A 19,087-nucleotide genomic window follows, 5' to 3' on the forward strand; every position below is an offset into this window, starting at 1 on the left:
GGTGTTCCAGCGTTTCAGCTGTTGCCTTGAATTACTACTTGAGCATCTTATCAGCTCAGCTCACAAGCGGGCTACGTCGGGAGCTTATCGCTACGCATTCGTTACATGTATATAACAGTTATCTGCCAGTTAATAGTTTTAAATCGAGAAAAAAATATCAAACCTTCGCTTCGCCCTCCGGTTACGTCAATGTATGGGGCCGAGTTTATCCCCCCCCCCTTTTACGTTGCTAGTAGGGTGCCTCGCCCCCTAGTGCCGTTGTCAGATTCAATGTAGGGAGCAGAACTTGCGCCTCCCTCTTAGATGACTTGGGGGAGCGGCCGCCCCACCTGTCCCCCTCGTGCGCACACCTATGTGAGGAAGGGTTACAGAATAGGGCTCAATGCTACCCTGCTTGACCTGTGTCATGCAGTCTATTTTTTTTCTATCTAGGTTTTACATTTGTGCATTAATTTGTGATATTTCAATCTCAGCTTCTTCATTGCAGATGGATTCTACAAAAGCATATGCATGTGGCCGGTGCCACCAGAGGACCAGTTCATTGTCTGCACTTTTCCGGCACTTTTGCACTTGGCATGGCACAGAAAGTAACTAGACTTGCAATTTTGAAAACTGTGTGCGGACGTTTAGACTGTACAGTTCATTCCGGAAGCACATGAGGAGACACCACGACCATTTGCTTCAACCACCTGCCAGTGAGACCAATGATGAGCCAGTGCCTCATAGCACTATTGTTGGTGCAACTGATGAGCCCAGTGAAATAGATACAACTGATGAGCCCAGTAAACTCTGGGAACCCAGTGATGAGGAGCCCCCACAGGGATGCAGACACAACAGGAGCACTTGTGATGTTACTGATCAATGTGCCATGCATCTGTCCTCTCTACTGTTAAAAGTGGCAAGAAGGAAGACGATTGCCAGAGTGTACTGTGAATAAAATTGCCAATGACTTGCTCAACTTCAGTACAGATTTTCAAGCTAAACTGAACACAGTTTAAATGGGAAGACTCCAGCACCTTGGGACAAAATCTGGCCGAGAACAATATAGGAAAAGTGTATTCACTTTTGTGTCTCCACAAACTGTGCAGCTTTCAAATTACCCGGATGATCAATTTGAATATGTACCTCTTCTAGAGACCATGCAAACTATTGCTGAAGTCCAAGAGCTTTCAGGGGAATTCAAGCAGTCTGCAACCCTCTTGAAGGATGTATGTGATGGAGACTACTTTAAGGAGCACAACATATTTAAATATGCTAGCTCTGAGAAGTCGTTGGCCCTTCAGGTATATTTTGGCGAGTTTGAAGTGCGTAATCCTCTGGGAAGCAAACGTGGCAAACACAAACTTTTTGCTGGGTACTTGTCATTGTTAAATCATATGCCACAGTCGCGTTCAAAGCTTGATGATAAATATCTGATTTTCCTTGCGAAAAGAAGCCTTGTAACGAAATTCAGCTATCACAAAATTCTCAAACCACTGCTGAAGGACTTGCAGCAACTGGAATCTAATGGAATTAACATAAATGAAACAGCAATGAGGGGTCACTTTTATATGTTAGTGGCGACAACCTGTCAAGCCACCAACTTGGTGGTTTTCGAGAATGTTTTTCATCTGGCCTTATGTGCCGTTACTGCATGGCAGACAGAAATGAGATCAATGATAAATGGCATAAAGAAAAGTTTGTCACGAGGACAAAGCAATCGCACAGTCGTCACGTTGAGCTTGTGAAGCAGGATCAAACTTTAGGTACTGCATATGGCGTTACTGGTGAGAGCTGCCGGAGCTCTCTGAGTTCGTTTGATGTCACGCAAGGCTTGCCACCAGACATAATGCACGACCTTCACGAAGGCGTGATCCCTTTCATCCTGAAACATGTAGCCGGGGCCATTGTATCAAGCGGATTTTTGACTTTGGAGCAATTAAACGAGCGACTTGCCAAATTTTCATTTCAAGCGGGGGACAAAAAGTCTAAGTTGCCCCCCTTGTCACGTGCAGCAGTTTTGGAAAAACCCCCATAAAAGAGTCAGCTGCTGAAAAGCTTTGTTTTTTTCGTTTCTTCTCTTTTATTGTGGGGGAGAAAGTGCCAATAGACAATCCTGCATATAAAGTATACCTTCAACTGCGTGCTATCGTGGACATCATTCTTGCTGCCCCGCCACGGTGGTCTAGTGGCTAAGGTACTCGGCTGCTGACCCGCAGGGCGCGGGTTCGAATCCCGGCTTCGGCGGCTGCATTTCCGATGGAGGCGGAAATGTTATAGGCCCGTGGGCTCAGGTTTGGGTGCACGTTGAAGAACCCCAGGTGGTCTAAATTTCCAGAGCCCTCCACTGCGGCGTCTCTCATATTCATATAGTGGCTTTGGGACGTTAAACCCCACATATCAATCAAATCATCATTCTTGCTCCGCAGGTGTCCAAAGATGCTGCTGCATATCTGAAGGTGTGCATTGAGGACTTTTACGTAGCATTCAAGAAAACTTTTCCAAACGTCAACATTATACCAAAGATGCACTATATTATTCACTATCCTAGCCTTCTCCTTTCTTATGGCCCTCTTAGTAGAGTGTTCTGTATGCGGTTTGAAGCAAAACATCAATTTTTTAAGTCTCTCAGCAGGAAAATACAAAACTTCAAAAATATTTCTGCAACACTAAGCTGCAGACACCAAATGCATCTTATGTATGCTTTGACACAACCTCATGAATCACTGATTGTTAAAGGCAGCAAAGCAATGGATTTAAACATGTTGCCTGACCTTTTGAAAGACAGACTACAGGAACTCTCTTTGAATATGACAGATATGCAGTGTGTGGATTCAATTACTGTCTCTGGAAGGACACTATCTGTGGGTGCTGTGGTACCTTTGCTTGTACCTGATGACTGTCTTCCAGAATTTGCCAAAATTACACTCATTGTTGTACATTCACTTAATATGTTTGTATTTGCCTCCATTCTCGAGACAAAATATTTCGATGAACATTTTCATGCTTTTGTTAGTGAGAGCTCAACTCACAATGTAATTATCGAAAATGCTGGTCACTGTGAAGAGTTTCATGACCTGTTGCACTTATACGAAATTGGAGGCAATAAGTATGTAAGCCCTCGTTATGCTCTTTTTACAGAATCAGATGAGTAACACTTCTGCACTTCTTGTGCAATCCTGTCCCCCCTATGGGCAGTCAAGGCATTTTGAGTTCATTTTGTTCACTGGACTACTTTACAGTTCGCTGTTTTCTCACATTGCTACCAGAAGTTCCGTGGTAAACATTGACGCCTTTTTACAATGTGCTGTGACAGTTTTCCATGTCATCTTAAAATGAATTCGTTATTACAGTTTATTGGTTCTGAGTTCACTGCTAGAAGTTCCATACTTCATGAAATACAAGCAGAGTTACATGGATTTGCTGCACGTCTTTAGCGCTTTTTTTCCCCGGCGAAAGCACGGAAAGCTACACAAGGGTGAGGTTCATGACCTTGGGCCCGTTATATTTTGTATCTTTAAATATGCAACTCACTTTCACTGTGTGTGCTGATTTGATTTTATACTGCGTGTAGTTCTAGCGTGATAGAGCCCAATGTGGGTGCATCACAGGATCAGGCAGTTGCCACAGCAGCTATGCAGGTCACAATGCTCAAAGTAGCCAGAGGCTGTGTCGAATGTGTTTGTGACATAGCTAGAAAAATTTTGCTTTTTTAATTGACCCTGAAATTAGGTGCGAATTTCATGCTGTGTGCCATGTTCTTCGGAGCCTGGGCTGCCTATCGGCATCATTTTCTGATAGTGTTCAAAAGGTGCTGCAGGGGCTCTTTTAGATTCGGCAATATTTGCCGTATTGCTTCTATTATACTAACAAGAGTGCACTACTTCTCTGCTTGGGTTATTCAATTGCTGCTGCATAACTCCTTCTTACAGTAAAACTGTTTAACCCTATGCAGAAAAAAAATGGAGATGATGAAGCTAACCGAATTTTCTCACATGGTGACGCTCTCACGTGGTTGTAATTATGTTGTTGTTTTTTGTTCCACATCACGTGCCTTCTTTGCACTGCAACAGCAGTGTAGTGCCATGTTCTTCTGAGGTAACTTAACTCTCCTGCTCAGCTGCCATGTTGCTCATATTGTTTCTTTCATAGGGCCATGATGATATGAGTTCAGGTGACCTGATATGAGTTCAGGTGATGCAGCGCTTTCTTAGCTGGGGCCCCTACTAGGACTTTTTGCACACAACTTCATTACTGCACTGTAGTCACAGTGATATGTGCAGAGAAAAGAGAAACGATGCTCCTTAACCTTTTAGCAAGTGCATTCACATCTCTACATCATAAGCACAAACCCTCATACACAAAGAACTATGGGAGATTGTGCCAACACACCTGTGTACAGAATTGGCTAAAGTCTGCGTAAGCAGCAGAAATGTGTATGGAGTTAATCGGCATGGTGACAGGCTTTTTGATTAGTCTTTCCACTGCCAAATGGAGATATGCAGTACCCTATGCACAGAACAGCTGTGTTTCATTTCAAGCATTTCGTTTCATAGCATTGCACGACCTGCAATGAATTCTGTCAACTTTGATGCTTACTCAGAGGCTCTTTTTGCTTGCAGCGAAGGTGCACAATTTATAGACTTTCCTACTTCGGGAGAAGGCATGATAGGGAATTTTCGGCTATGTTCAAAGCTTGGCTTGTTTCATTAAGCATAATATGCTCTTCATCAGATGCAATTAAGATCCCTGTCTTGCACTGTCTCAGCTCTTCGTCTTAGTACTCTCCTGCCTGCTCCTACTCAATGTTTAATCTTTTTGTCACTAGAATGTTATTGTGTGCCAATGTAATTATACGTTTAAAGTAATATGGGAATGGTGATGCCGAACGTACCGTCATTTCTTAAGGCTGATTATTTTTGCACCTTTTACTGTTGACGCACCTGTGTCGTTCTTTGTCTTTACATCTTTGCAGTACCGTAATTACTCGAATCTAACGCGCACCTTTTTTCCGTTTAAGCGAGTTCATAAATCGCATGCGCGTTAGAATCGAGTACGAACAAAAAAATTACGGTCAATCTATTGCCATCGCCAAATCCAAAATGGCCGCCCCCTACGTGCGTCGGCATGGCGCGTCGGCCATTTCTGCCTATGTGTGTCTCATGTGCGGCACTTCGTACGTGTGCTGAGGAGTTCGTCATCTAGTAGTGCATTAGCATCGACGGCGTGGAAGGGCCGACTCCAAAAAACTCGAGTGCACCACGATGCCGCTCTTGAAAGAAAAGTCATCGCGTGTGCAGAAACGGACGGAAATCGGGCCGCATCGCGGTCGTTCGGAGTTCCCGAAACGTGCGTGCGGGACCGGCGGAAACAAAAGCAGAAGATTGTCGACAGCAAAGCTTCACGCAAAGGCTTCAGTGGACCACAGCAGGGTCGGTTTCCGCAAATTAAAGAGCTGCTCGGCGAGTATGTGCTTGAGCAGCGAGTGGCACAGCGGCCCATGACCACAGAACTGCTTTAAGTGCGGGCTATGTAATTAGTCTTAGAAAAAGGTCTTATGCGGAGCCAGTTTAAAGCGAGCAGGTGCTGGCTAACTAACTTTATGAAGAGGAAAGGCTTTTTCCTCCGAAGGGGAACATGCATATGCGAAAAAATTTGCGGAGGAGTACGATGAAAAGCTTCACAGTTTTCAGAGGTTCGTCCTAAACTTGCGGCGCAACAACGGCTACCTGCTTGGGCAAATCGGGAATGCTGATCAGACGCCTCTTGACTTCGACATGCCTGGCACCACAACCGTCGGGAAGAAGGGGACGAGGCAAGTTCGTGTGCTGACATCGGTCCACGGTAAAACTACAGTGACGGCAATGCTCTGTTACACGTCAGATGGGCACAAGCTTCGCCTGTACCTCATATTTAAATGGAAGACCCTCCCGAAAGGAGTCGTTTTTTTCAAGTGGTGTGATCGTGCGGGCTAGCAAGAAAAAATGGGTGCGCGTTTCAGTCGATGTCTTACGTTTTTTTTTTTTTTTTTTCACGGTGGAAATCGGGTGCGCGTTACAATCGAGGGCGCGGTAGAATCGAGTAAATACGGTAACACTCCTCTTTGTGCTAGGCGGTCATGGTTTTGCTGCTGCTACTTTATTCAAGTCGGAGAATAGCCAGAAGTTGGTACACCATGCCACCCCTCCACCCGAAATTTTTTTCGCCATGGCATGTAGAGAGCAAAAAATTACCATTTCAAGGGGGTGCCTCTCACTGAACAAATTTCTGGATATGCAGCCGTTTGAAGTGATTCTTTTTTTAGATGCTAGTCCTGCCAAGTCTATTTTATGCAGTAGCACTTTTATGCTATTTTATGCATTTGTCTGCCGCTGTGAAAGATGTAGCTGTATGTACTGTTGTCTAATAAATTGTGACATGTAGGTGACTACACTGTCACTATGTTTTGCTCTGAAATATTCTCAGTTGTGGTTTGCTGTTTGTAGTTTCACTGATCTGTCTAATGATAAAACTGTAGTAAGCTAATGTTTTGCCTTCCACGTCGAAACTTTTCTGAATAATTTGAAGGAAACTCTCCAATGTGTCATTAATCCTTTGTTGCTTGCTGTCCAGTTTAGTGGAAAAATTTGGAAAATTTGTGAGTCAGCTGTGGTGACTCTGAGAGGTGCATGTGCATATCGGTAACTAAAGTGGACAAAAGGGGTTTTCATTCGCTGCATTAGATTGCACTATGGTTGAATGCTTTTCCCTGCACTCTTGTTCAAGAAGGCAGACACCTACATTGGTGGATAAGTCAAGTTCTCGTCTACTTTTTTTTTTCTTATAACACATACGAAACTTCGATTTGGTATATTTTATTTTATTGCATGGACACGATAGAAGAAGCGTTTATAATTACAAGCTGTATATATTGCCACTTAGCGAAATGAAAGTATTTTTTATACAAGTTTCATACTGTGTCCACTTTAGTGAACACCATGCATGGTGTAAACCCAGCTGTGGTGCCTCTGATAGTGCATGTGGGAAATGGTAACTAAAGTGAAGAAAAATGGTTTTAATTCATCACGGTGAATCGCAGCAGGTTTCTGCCCTTTTTTCTGCACTCTTGTTCAAATAAGCAGACTCTTGCTTTGGCGGCTTTTTGAAATTCACTTCTTTCTCTTAAAGCACAGATGAAATCGTGATTCGGTATGTTTTAATCAATGCCATTCTAGCCAAGAACAGTAAATATTGTGGCTTAGCGAAGTCAAGATAATTTTTTAAATAGTTGAACCCCCAGTGTCTCCTCACCCCCTTAGCACCTTCCACTAGAAAGAAATTTCTGGCAACTTTTCTGGTGGTACTGCAGCAAATTTTTCGCTACAATTTGTTCGAGCAAGACAGCTCGATTGGTGAAAAATGAACTTCTAGTGCATGTTGTTCATTGTAGTGGACATTCTGTATTTTATGAAATAAAGATTATACTTCAATACCTTTTTTGTGCTTTTTTTGTGAATGTAAAATAACAAAAAAAAACAAAAGCAAGTTCTGCTCCGATGCATACATAGGTTCCTGCCATGCAACAAAGGGTTCAATAACCGTAATCAACTTGTCGTTTAACAATCATTTGGAGCCTGTAGTCACCCAGACTGTGAATGCATTAGTCACATTTTTAGGTGGATGAACGCACAAATGTTTCTACGAGCGGTACCAGCTAGTCTCCAATAGGGGTACCTTACTGCCCTTTCACAAGATGCTTAATTTAAAGAGAAAAACTCTGAAGACACTTGAGCTTTGCCTTCAAGATAAGTACTAAGATTTCATTGCACGTTAAAAAGAATGTTTGCTTAGAATAAGAGCCATTGTCATGCACGTGACTAATAATCATTTTGTGATATGGCACATCAAAGCTCAGGTTACATTTTGATTGGCTGGTGAGATTGTACACCATTTAGCATAAGCTGCACATGAAAGCAGACACAGTTTTCATTTGCTCGAAAGGAAGGTTTAGTCAAGCAAACACTGATATAAGAAAAGCGATCAAGACAACAAAGACTTCTATAATTTGAAGGTGCACTTGGCATTAAAAACTCTGAACTTTGCATGAGTCTTCTTTCTTATCTCCCACTGAGGGCACACTGTTGTCTTGTTCTCAAGTTTTATTTGTCCGTGTTTGCTCGGCTACTTCTGCTAACATGTATTTTTACCAGCCAGCTCAGCTTGTCATTGTTCTGAGTTGCTGTCCTTGTGAAGGACTTGAAGAGGAATACTGCTTCCAATGAGCAATTAGTACAAAACCTGCAGTTGTGGATGTGCATGTTTTCTTAAAGTCACTTGCACTGAGGTTAGTTTCAGATGACATCTCATTTTCGCTATTAGTTTTTTGTGATAATGTTATAAGCTTGTTACTGGTTTAAAAGTGCAAAATAAAGCAGTAAACAAGTGGTAAGGAGAAACCTAATCAAGAAAATTGCACACATTGTGGGCTTTTGAAGGCAAAGGATGCAGGAATTTTCTGTGCCGTCTCTGAAAAGTTTCTTGGACGCCCTTAAAAAACACATAACATCAAGCTAGAGGTCTCGAAGTTATAATTACTAGGTTATGCTGTCATATACCCTTATTTAATTTTTATTTTAGAGATGGTTTGACACTACCCTGCTTTGTTCTTATGGTAGGGAAGATGAAACAATAGAACATTTTCTGATCTCTTGTTGGTTTTCTACCTTAAGTAAGCGATCTCTGGAAACACTGTTACGCGTCATTGGATAACATATAACACCTTAAAATTTACTATACCTAGGTGAACAGAGCCTTGTGCACAGCACAGGTTTGATCAAAGTCAAAATTTTAGGCTGTATATGTCTACATCAATTTCACACGAAGCAGTTGTATTTTTGCTTTGCATTAAGTGTTACAAAGTGGATCGAGATTGTCAGTTATGCACATATCGTGGGCTTAACCAGACGCGCCCAGTACTGGTGTTAGAAAAGTAGCTCATGGTCCATACTTTAGTAGAGGTGTGTGCGAACTTCGGGTAGCCCAAAAGCCCGAGCACGGCCCGCAGGCTCGAATAGGCCGATATCGTCTCACATCGGGCTGGGCGCGACAACGAAGTGCTTATCGCACAGGCCGTGCCAGGTGCAAAGTCCATATCGAACCTAAAATATAGATGCTCTGCAGGAATTCTCCCAATGCGTAGCGATGAGCATGCGGGATAACCTTTGTGAATTATCCCCCTGTCCTGCATCTGAGGCACTAAACTTCTCGAAAGATAAGCAGTCTAAATATACACAAGCTATTGCTATGCCCAAGCAAAAAATAATGGCAGTTTTGGCAGTTCCACCAGAGCAAGCAATGAACAGAAATTCCTGCAGTCGTACTTCACTGAAGTCTAAACCATTAGACAGCTTATTTAGACACAATTTCTTGCAATCCGCGTGTCATTGTTTATGTACCACTCTGATACGTTAAATGAAATGCTACATTCCGCAGCTAGGCCAACGCCGCCTTGTGCACACGTCGGGCCGCGTGGGCTCGCAGCCAGCGTCGAGCTCTGAAATGCGGCCCGTACGGGTCGCATTTGAGTGAGTGCTAGCGCTAACACGTTAGAGCAGAAATGCAAGACGTTGAATGAAATGCTACATTCCGCAGCTAGGCCAACGCCGCCTTGTACATACGTCGGGTCAAGCGGGCTCGCAGCCAGCGTCCAGCTCTGAAATGCGGCCCGTACGGGTCACATTTGAGTTAGTGCTAGCGCTAACACGTTAGCGCAGAAATGCAAGTCTCATCGTCGCAAAGTGAACGCTACGGGGTGGTGTCTGTATGATGCGTAGTGGTCATTATATCGAGGGTTTTAAGTGCCAAAACCAGGCTCACCGCAGTGAAGGGCTCTGTAAATTCAGCCCAAATGTTCAGGCCATATATGGTGCGTGAATGGGCATCGCACAGTACACGGGCCTCTTATTCCGCCTTCATGGACATGCATATACTGGTCGTAAGCGCGTTCATGGCACGCTTGACTATATATATATATATATTGATATAACAGCTAGCCGACCCTGTACGTGCGGTATATCTGACTGTCATACAGACTGCCTGGGTTCTATTGTGGCTAACTGCGATGTATTTTTAACGATCGACAACACCGCCAAGCGCGGCACCGCATTTTCTGTGACACGGGGTTACGATTTTCACACTTGAGCCGCTGTATGCGGGTATGTGCCTCCCTCACATCACTGGTTGAAAGGATTTCACGGCGTGTGCGACAGGGAAGTTGCATTGGCCATATCATGACCTCACGTTCATACGTCACACATTCGAGCACTACAGAGATTTTATCAAGTATTTAAAAACTTGAATATAGCTGCGGGGTAACTGACATTAAATGTCACACCATGTGTAAGGTTTGCTGCCAGGCAATGGACCTCTACCTGCTGGCCTTGTAAACAAAGTGTGTGTCACCAGTGCTACGATTACGAGGGACATGTGCAGGGTTCTCCTTCAGAGGGGGCAGAGGTTTATTGCCGCCCTCCTCCCCATTAAGTCATGGGGTAAACTTTGCTTCCCTCCCTCTCCCCCCCTCCCCGCCAATGTAACAGCTATAGTGATCTTGTGAGATAAAGCTGACGAAACTTTACAGCAATCTTGCTGCACCAGCCATATACACACTGCCTGAAACTTCTGCATTTTAGTTACTTGGGCAGCACTGAATCAGCTCCTGCTGGGTTGGAATAAAAACAGACTGCTGATGCGTAGCACATGTGTCAAATAGTATATGCCTGGAAGATTTCACATATACTAACTTCAGTTTCAAATCTCCACCCCCCTGGCCAATCATTAAACTCACTCAGACTTGCTCAAGAAATGTATTTTGCACTTGACGCAGACTGTCGAACTTTTTTCAACCGAACTCGCTCGTACTCAAGCTCACTAAATGTGTCCTCAGCTGGGCTCACTGTGCCTCAAACTCAGCAATATATTACTCACAGCTTAAACCTCATTGGTACATGGGCATATAATCAACTTTTTAAACCATAGTGTCAATGCTCTGAAACACCAATATCTGACAAATTTGGTGCTTTGCATGACACCTTTTCATTTTATACTTTAAAATACAATTTATCAGAAGTTGCAAACTACTACCAACATTTTGAATGAATGACTTGACTGATATGCTATCTTTATTGAGAAATTCTTGTTTAATTCGCAGTTTGTGGGAGGTAGGTGGGAAAATCAAGGTGTCTCTCACCAGCACTCTACATAACTTGGTGTTGAGTGAACTAGGTGTTGAGATAATTCTGATCAACATGGACTGTAGCGCATTGAAGTATGTGTTAGGAGACATGGATGTGAACATGAGCAGACACAAAGCTGATAGCTATTCTGAAAAGGAGTAGTTAGGACATATCATTTTTAGAAAAAAAGTTGAGCTCACTTAGATTCACCAAATTTTTCTTCATACTCTTTTGAACTCATGACTCAAATTTTTTTCTCAACTACATTCACTCTTACTCAAACTCACAAAAACACTACTTGGTAAGACTCAAACAGTTCTGTCTCGGTATGAGTGAGTCGACTCACAAGTGAGTATGCGCCACACAGAAGCTGGTAAAGTGAAGAAGCCTATTCAATATCACCGTAGATGAGAGGGCCATGACAGAAACATCTCGGTTTTGAAACTATCCTTCATACTTGATGGTGTAGCTTTAGATTGCCGTAAAATCCTGAGCAAGTGCCACCCTTCCTTCTAGGAGAGATCTCAAATATGTGGTCTCTTCTACCCCCCAGTCATTTTCACTGTTTCATTCACAGTTTTTGTTTGCGCAATGAGGGCGTACGAAAACAGTGAATGCATGCAAATTTAATAAAGCACTTAATTAGAAGCACGGGTGTGCACTCCTTATTCTTAGCAGCTCTATCATCACAATCTTCAATATCGTACCATGACCGAGCAAGGGCCCCCGCTCCAAATCTTTTTAAATAATCCTTCACCACAAGAGGGTGCTTGCTCGAGAGTTTACGATAAGTTCACCTTGCATGCCATACTAAACCAGTCGAAAAGCGAATTCTCTGGGTGCATTCAAGTGTCACTCTATCATGAGTGTTGCTAGATTGCACCTCTTTGGGTTTGTTAGTGCAGTTTCAATTTATCACGACCCAACCTTTGTAAGGAGTTCAAAAGATGAAGCAGTCCAAATAACTTGCTTTGTTTTCATAATCAGGCTGGTGAAATCACGTCAAGCTCATAGCACTTACACAGTAGAGATAAAAAAATACGAAAAAATGTATTATTCACAGTGTGGCCTCCAGCCATCCTTTTTTAAGCGTGAATGCAGTCTGTCTGCACCTGCTCAATATCGCCGTACGTATCTGTTGCAAGAAATGTTTCGTGACAAGCCAAGGGGGATATGGGCTTTATAGCTCTTCGCCAGTCCCAATTATTTGAATAATTAATATCTTAAGTCAGGAACTGAAACAAGGTACCAATTAGGCCTGGGCACAGATACTTGGTACCACATCTCGGTACTATCACGAGATACTGAGACAGTAAGCACTGAAGTTAGACACAAAATACTAGCAAAATACATGTATCTGATGCAATACTTGCCATATGTATTGTAATATACATGGATAATTAGCAAATTCATCAGTAAAACTACAGTGTTGGGGCTATTGCAAATTAGCAGCTCTTTGTTTTCAAACTTTGGTTTGACAATCGTAGTTTCTTCTTGTACTACTGACAAGAGTAGGCAGGCACCGAGAATTTACTATCAGATTCTATCAGCTAAATACATTGATCTCTGTCCCCCTTATTGTCTCAATAGGAAGAATAAACTAGGTGCAGTCACCAAGTAGCCTAACTTACTATTGCTCTCTTCATCTCCTCCCTCCTAGCAGGTCTCCTTTATTTAGATCAACTACCAATATGTGATATTTTGCTTCGGTATTGTTCATAGAGTGTATCATAACGTCATTAGGCAGCAGTCCAGGAGGATTTCATAATAATAACACAGTTGCGCTGCGCAATATGCAATTTTTGCCTCCTGTGTATGAAAATGGCACAATGCAATCTTTTTGGAAGTGAATTGTAAATTAGAGTATGTTTTACTTAGCACTTCCACGTATCTTCTTATCTGTTTATTCCCAATAGCTTCAAGTTCTAGAAAAACAATGTCTCAAAAAATTTTATGGTGAACTAGCAAATTGTTTTTATTTCTATGCATTTGTAAATGCTGTTGAAACTGCAGTTTATGGTACAAGGTATGCATTTGAAGGTGCTATATATATAAAAAATACAAAATGTATATCACAGGGGATCATCATATTTTCATCATGACAGCAGTACACTGCATTTAAGTGAACCTGGTTTAATGTGCTCATAGTATTAAGTAACTGTAGGCTCATTAATACATAAATCTGTCTTAGTTTTATGCAACAGGTGACCACAATGCATGTAAACAATAGTTGAACAAATAAATCATGAATAACAAGAACAACATCTCAATGTATGCTGTTTATTAGTTTGACGTTTGTGAAAATTATGGTGGGCTCTACCATTCGTTATTAACAGTTGAACTTCAAAGTGAGGAAGCGCATAGGGCATTTATTTATCTTGACTTTGAAACCTTAAGAGAAAGAGACAGTTTTCATTTTTTATTTGTTATACCTTGAGGCCTTACAGAGGACACGTGTTGCTTACAGCAAAAAAAAAAACACATAACAGCCAATAACGCTCGGCCCATCAAAAATAATTAAATCACCCAGTTTCATTGACTTCTTCTACTTGTAAAGCATAAAAACTGCACAAAGTGCATTAAAAAATGATGACGTAAATGTGAAAGATAATTTGTACTTGGTACCAAACTCATTCTCACAAGTAGATGCAGGAAAGAAAAAAAACAATAGCAACTTTTCAGGATCGTTGCCTAAATGACATTAAAAGAGAGCAAAGTATTACAGTATGTGGAGAACAGACAAAGTAACTCTGAACACAGCCGGTGTCTTTGGTGTCTACTTTTTTAAAACCAATTCTGCACAACACATCTAGGACATCAACATTGACTGACTGCCCCAAAATTGCTAAGCTGGTTGACATTGTAAGGAATGCGCAAACTACTGAAAACAACATGACGCTGATAGGTGTGTCGTAAAAGCAGAGAAAAGGGTAAATGTTAAATAGAAGTCTGAAATAAAATCACATTGAATAGCCATAATTGAGAGGAAACCAGCTATCTAAAGCACTAAAGATTAAAATCAAAAGTGAAAAGTTTTATGAGCAACAAAAGTGCGGAACTCTACTGCAGGCTCGAACCAATACAAGGGTACGTGCTTTATTATCCATGTGTGATGTTAAATTATAAAAGTTGGTGATGATAACTACATGTCTATAACAGTAGAAAGTGGCGTAAAAAATATTCCCCAAGTTTTCTTATTATGCTCCATCGCACATACTGGGGTAGCCAAGTGATACTGTGCCCAAGGCTTCTGTGTTAAGGAATTGGGATACACAAAAAAGAAACATGGTGACCAAAATTTATGTATTATCTGCCAGCTGAAATCTTAGAGTGAATGTGTACAAAGTTGTGTGGAAGCTCTCATGATGTAATCTACCGAATAGGTTTCCTATATTCACAGTATGCTGGTACTAAGCAATGAGTGACTCCTGAACAAGAAAGGCTCCTGGCTGCAGCAACATTCCTTGTTCAATAGCTTCTCATAGTTATGCCTTCATCTTCCCCTAAATTTATAAGCTTTGAATGTAGGTTACAGGCATGTGCACACTAAAATTGTTGTACCAATGTTGCTTACTTGTGCATAACTCATTCTTGTTACTTTCAACGTTGTGATCAAAGTAACGAGAATTAGTGAAATATTTAAAACAACTGGGTGTTTTACACATTGAATATTCCTACATGTCTTTTATATCAATAAAAACAAGTGAACGTTTACATCATGAAACACAATCAATTATGTTTGTGATATTACAACACTTGTGCATTTACTTTGTTGATGCCTGTTTATGAAAATAGTTCTGCTCCTGTTTCTGCTGAGAAAAAGAATTAGGTGTGACGTGAAAGGTGGCACCTATGGTGTTCGGCTCAGCATGCTCTGTTGACATGCAGTCAAAGAAGAAAAAAGGAGTGGGGGATTAAAAGTTTGTTGCAATAAATCTGAATGATGCCTCCTTACATGGTACCTGCATAACAACTGAGAGTTTTCACATCAATGAAAAGACTAAGTTTCTTCATACTATGGGTGTCGCCGTGGTAAGCCACCAAACTTCAGTTTTTTTACGTGGGTGAACACATAGAGAAGTTGAAATACTGAAGCAAGCTAAGCATGGTTTAGAAGGTTCCTATGACTTGTTTTAGGTTGGTGTGCTTTGTAATATAAAACATGCCCGTAACAGATAACACTCATATTAACAATGACTATTTGCTTTAAAATGCTTTTGAAAGCTGTTTGGATGCAAGTGTCCCAACATATGAATCATATCTATAAATGCATGCAAGTAATATCTATCACAAACTTTCACCCAAAAAATGTTTAGCAGGCTTCTGTGAGTTTTTGTGGATCAAACGTCTCCCAATACCACAAAAAAACAAGGGACTACATGAAGAGACAAAACTAAATTATAAAAATTGTGACCCTGCACTTTTTCATAATAAACTGCTGAACAGAGTGAAACTGGAAGTCTTGCTATTTGGCTATGTTTTGGTACACATGTATGATGTGAGCATGCAAGTGAACATACTGTTAAAGTGTGACATGGACATGCACTAATGTGCTGCTTTCTGTAGATAAAGACAGCGAGTGAGCATGAAGTGCTTGCATGGGGGGCTCATCAGTCATTATTTTTTTTTGGCTGCTGAATCACTCTTGGAAATATCTATTAAATCGACATCATCTCCATCACATTTCGTAGAGGTGCTGGCTATGTATGCAAAAGTACTAATTTGTGCTTCATTTCAAGTCAAGACAACCACACAAAGGTGCAGACTGTCAAGCCATTCAGTTGATGCTCCAGACCTAATTGATCCCTGTGTGCTCCTGCATTCTCTCTATCTGTACATTGGTTTGCATCTCCACCCAAAAGTGACAATATGCATCATTATGCCCATCGTCGACCGTCTAACCTCCCCATCACCAGGCCCTTCCGCTTGCCTGTTCAATTTGCATGACGACATTCTGTACCATCATAGCCTAAATGCCAATAGCTCGGAACTTCTTGTGCTGCTACTACCATCTTTGCACCAGTGTTCCGCAACAACTAAGCACCAGCTATTAATCTTGGTGTCTTTTCTACACCTATCACATAGCGCACCTATCACGTAAGACATCGCTTTTTCTAGAATGGTATGTATCGTTCTCTGGCCAGCTACATCACTGTTTGTGACCTGCACCCCATCGACATACCTACACAATCATTCCTCTATGTTGACCTTGACCTTCTAGGCCCTTTTCCTACATCAATTTTGGGCCATCAACAAATTGCAGTTCCCGGAGATATGCCATATGCATTGTCACCGCTCAAGCAATGCTAACTTGTTTTTTCTGCTCCACCAACTTCACTGACTTTCTCCTATAAATTGTTGTCTTTCATCACGGCATCCCTCAGCAGTTGCTTACTTATTGAGGCAGGTACTTTCTGTCACATGTCATGAATTACGTCCTTCCCACCTGCTTCACTGAGCAAAGGCATATCAAAGCTCACCATCTACAGACTGACCAAGCATGTGAACTGAATGCTTACTCAGATGCTCCCAATGTACATTTCACCAAATTGCTGTGACTGGGATAGCGCACTCTCATTTGTCACACTCAAGTGCAAATCTACACATGAAACCACTGGTTATTCACTGTCTTATTTGTTATTTTGCTGACATCCAGTGTTACCATTTGACATGCTCCTTCCTTTGGCTGCACCCTTGTGTACTGAACATGCCATAACCTCATTGCTTGACTGCACGTAGATTGTCAGCTTTCCTGTGGCCGGCTATAGGTTTTAAAAGAACACTAAAAAGATTGTTACGATAGTTGGCATCGAAACATTCACATTATGCCAGGACCTCTGGAACTGCTTTGGTCACCATGCCACTATCGAATTATTGGAAAAGCTTCTCTCCCATTATAACAGCCCTGGTAAAAGTATTTTCCCAACTCAACAATGAGAGTTGAGATCACAGCCCTGGACACTGCCTTTTTTACCTCCTCGCTCCAGACAGATGTTGTGCACATCTTTATATTGAAAACTTACTGCTTTGCTGCTGCCTCGCAGCCATGGGAAGTACCAAGACGGTGCTTACACTGAGGGAGATGATGCTATGGTGCGATACAGTGCAGTTATTTCCAAAGATGTTGCATGTCATTATCTGCTGATTCACTGTCAAAAATATCTGATAAATTGGCATCTTCTCTCCATCTCGATATAAAATGTTTGCAAATTAATGCAAGTATGTGCTGTTTGAAATTCCCAAATGGTCATTTCAGCTTAAGTCAGTCCAAAGGGAATGATAAAAATAAGGACAGTTGTGAACAGTATGACAAGAGTCGGTGGTGGTCGATGTGGCAGTTGTTGTTCTTTCTAAACAATATGAAGTATGGTCATACCTCAGTTTCATTCATTCTGTACATACATGTGGTAACGTGCTCTGCTCAATTATTTAGAACCTTGTCATTATGCACCTATTTCAGAAGAGGCATTTCTCATATACAGGCATCTGAGAAGACGTCTCGTAAAAAGTGTGCTCTAATTGAGTAAACTAAAAAATGCTCAAGAAACACTGTTCTTTGTGCCCTCCTCACATTACGCATGCCCTTTCTAGTTGTCCTGTGTAACAGGACATGTGTCATAAGAGACAACCAGGGAATCAAGGCATGTGCAACTGCGAATGAGCCACTGTTAAATGCATAGAGACACATAGGAAGCAAGAAGTGAAACAGTCAACAGAAAAAGCAGCATTTATTTAGCAAACTCAGACAAGTTTCAGAGGGTATTTGATACTCTAAAGCCACTGACACCAAAGACAGCTGGGCAATGTTTAGGAACACTGGATGGCTAACACCACATGCGAGGAAGTTGCTAGAGTCAAACCAATGTGTAAATGTCATGAACTGTGCAAGTCCAGTCACATTATGTGTTCACAGATTGTCAAAACATGCTCGCGAATCCTGCCCGTCTTTGGCAACGATGATAGCGTTAGTTGATGTCGAAAACCGACACTCTGCGGTTCAATACCTGCAGCACACCAAGTGATGCGTTATATAGATAGAGCTTACACTGCGACGAAAACACCTAATGCCGACTTCTTTCTGTCAAGTGTTTCTCACATGCTGGCTCGCTCACTCACTCTTGCACGAACTCGGTAGCAGCGCTAGGCTTACGGTTTACACAGACGTCACTTCATTTCGCGGTATGTTATTCTCCAAACTTTAGAAGCACGTTTCTACTCGTTTAGAGCACAACCTAACAGCACTAGCACAAGAGCAGCAATAGTCGCATGTGCGACGTTTTGACTCGACCGAATATATAGTCACACCGGATGATATCCGGAAATATTCGCTGGATTTGTCGCACCACTTGAGACGTTGAAACCACGTCGCACTGGTATCACACGTAGTCGTTTGCTGTGTCGTTCCAACACCACAGGGTCTAGGCGGTATTGGTCGTTCTCGCACCGGTTGACGAAGCGGTCACTCAGGAACGTTTGCAACGCGTAGTTTCCGTGCTCCATTAGGCCATTAGGCATAGCCGCCGGAGGTGTCGCGACCTCTAGCGATGCGCCAGGTTGATGTGTACGCCAGCGCAAGCGAGCGCATGCGTGTCGGCACAAATTCTAGCCCTGGCTCCTCGAGGCGTATCCACAGAACACACATATATATACAGCCATGTGCTTGCATACTCGTGCGAACCAATGGTCTGATGACGGGCGTCGGACTTCCGGTCATCCGCCATGTTAGTCTGCATGGGGAGTTTTTAATCACGTGATGTTGTAGGTTTTCTTGATCATGTGTCTTTAAACTCTCCACAATACGTTTTTTATCACGTGACACAAAACTCCCTAAGGGGTAAAATTGGATAGTGACATCGTTTTACTACCTCTCTGAGAGATGGTAGTAAAAATATGTC

General features: G+C 42.1%; 1 protein-coding gene across 1 annotated transcript in view; it reads right to left on the reverse strand.

Annotated features, from left to right (window-relative positions):
* LOC142803900 (uncharacterized) overlaps positions 1-19,087 on the reverse strand; it is a 96,094-nt gene that overhangs the window by 51,623 nt on the left and 25,384 nt on the right. The gene's annotated exons all lie outside the window — the stretch shown is intronic.

Source organism: Rhipicephalus microplus, chromosome 3 (assembly GCF_043290135.1).
Source record: "Rhipicephalus microplus isolate Deutch F79 chromosome 3, USDA_Rmic, whole genome shotgun sequence".
Taxonomy (NCBI): Eukaryota; Metazoa; Arthropoda; class Arachnida; order Ixodida; family Ixodidae; genus Rhipicephalus; species Rhipicephalus microplus.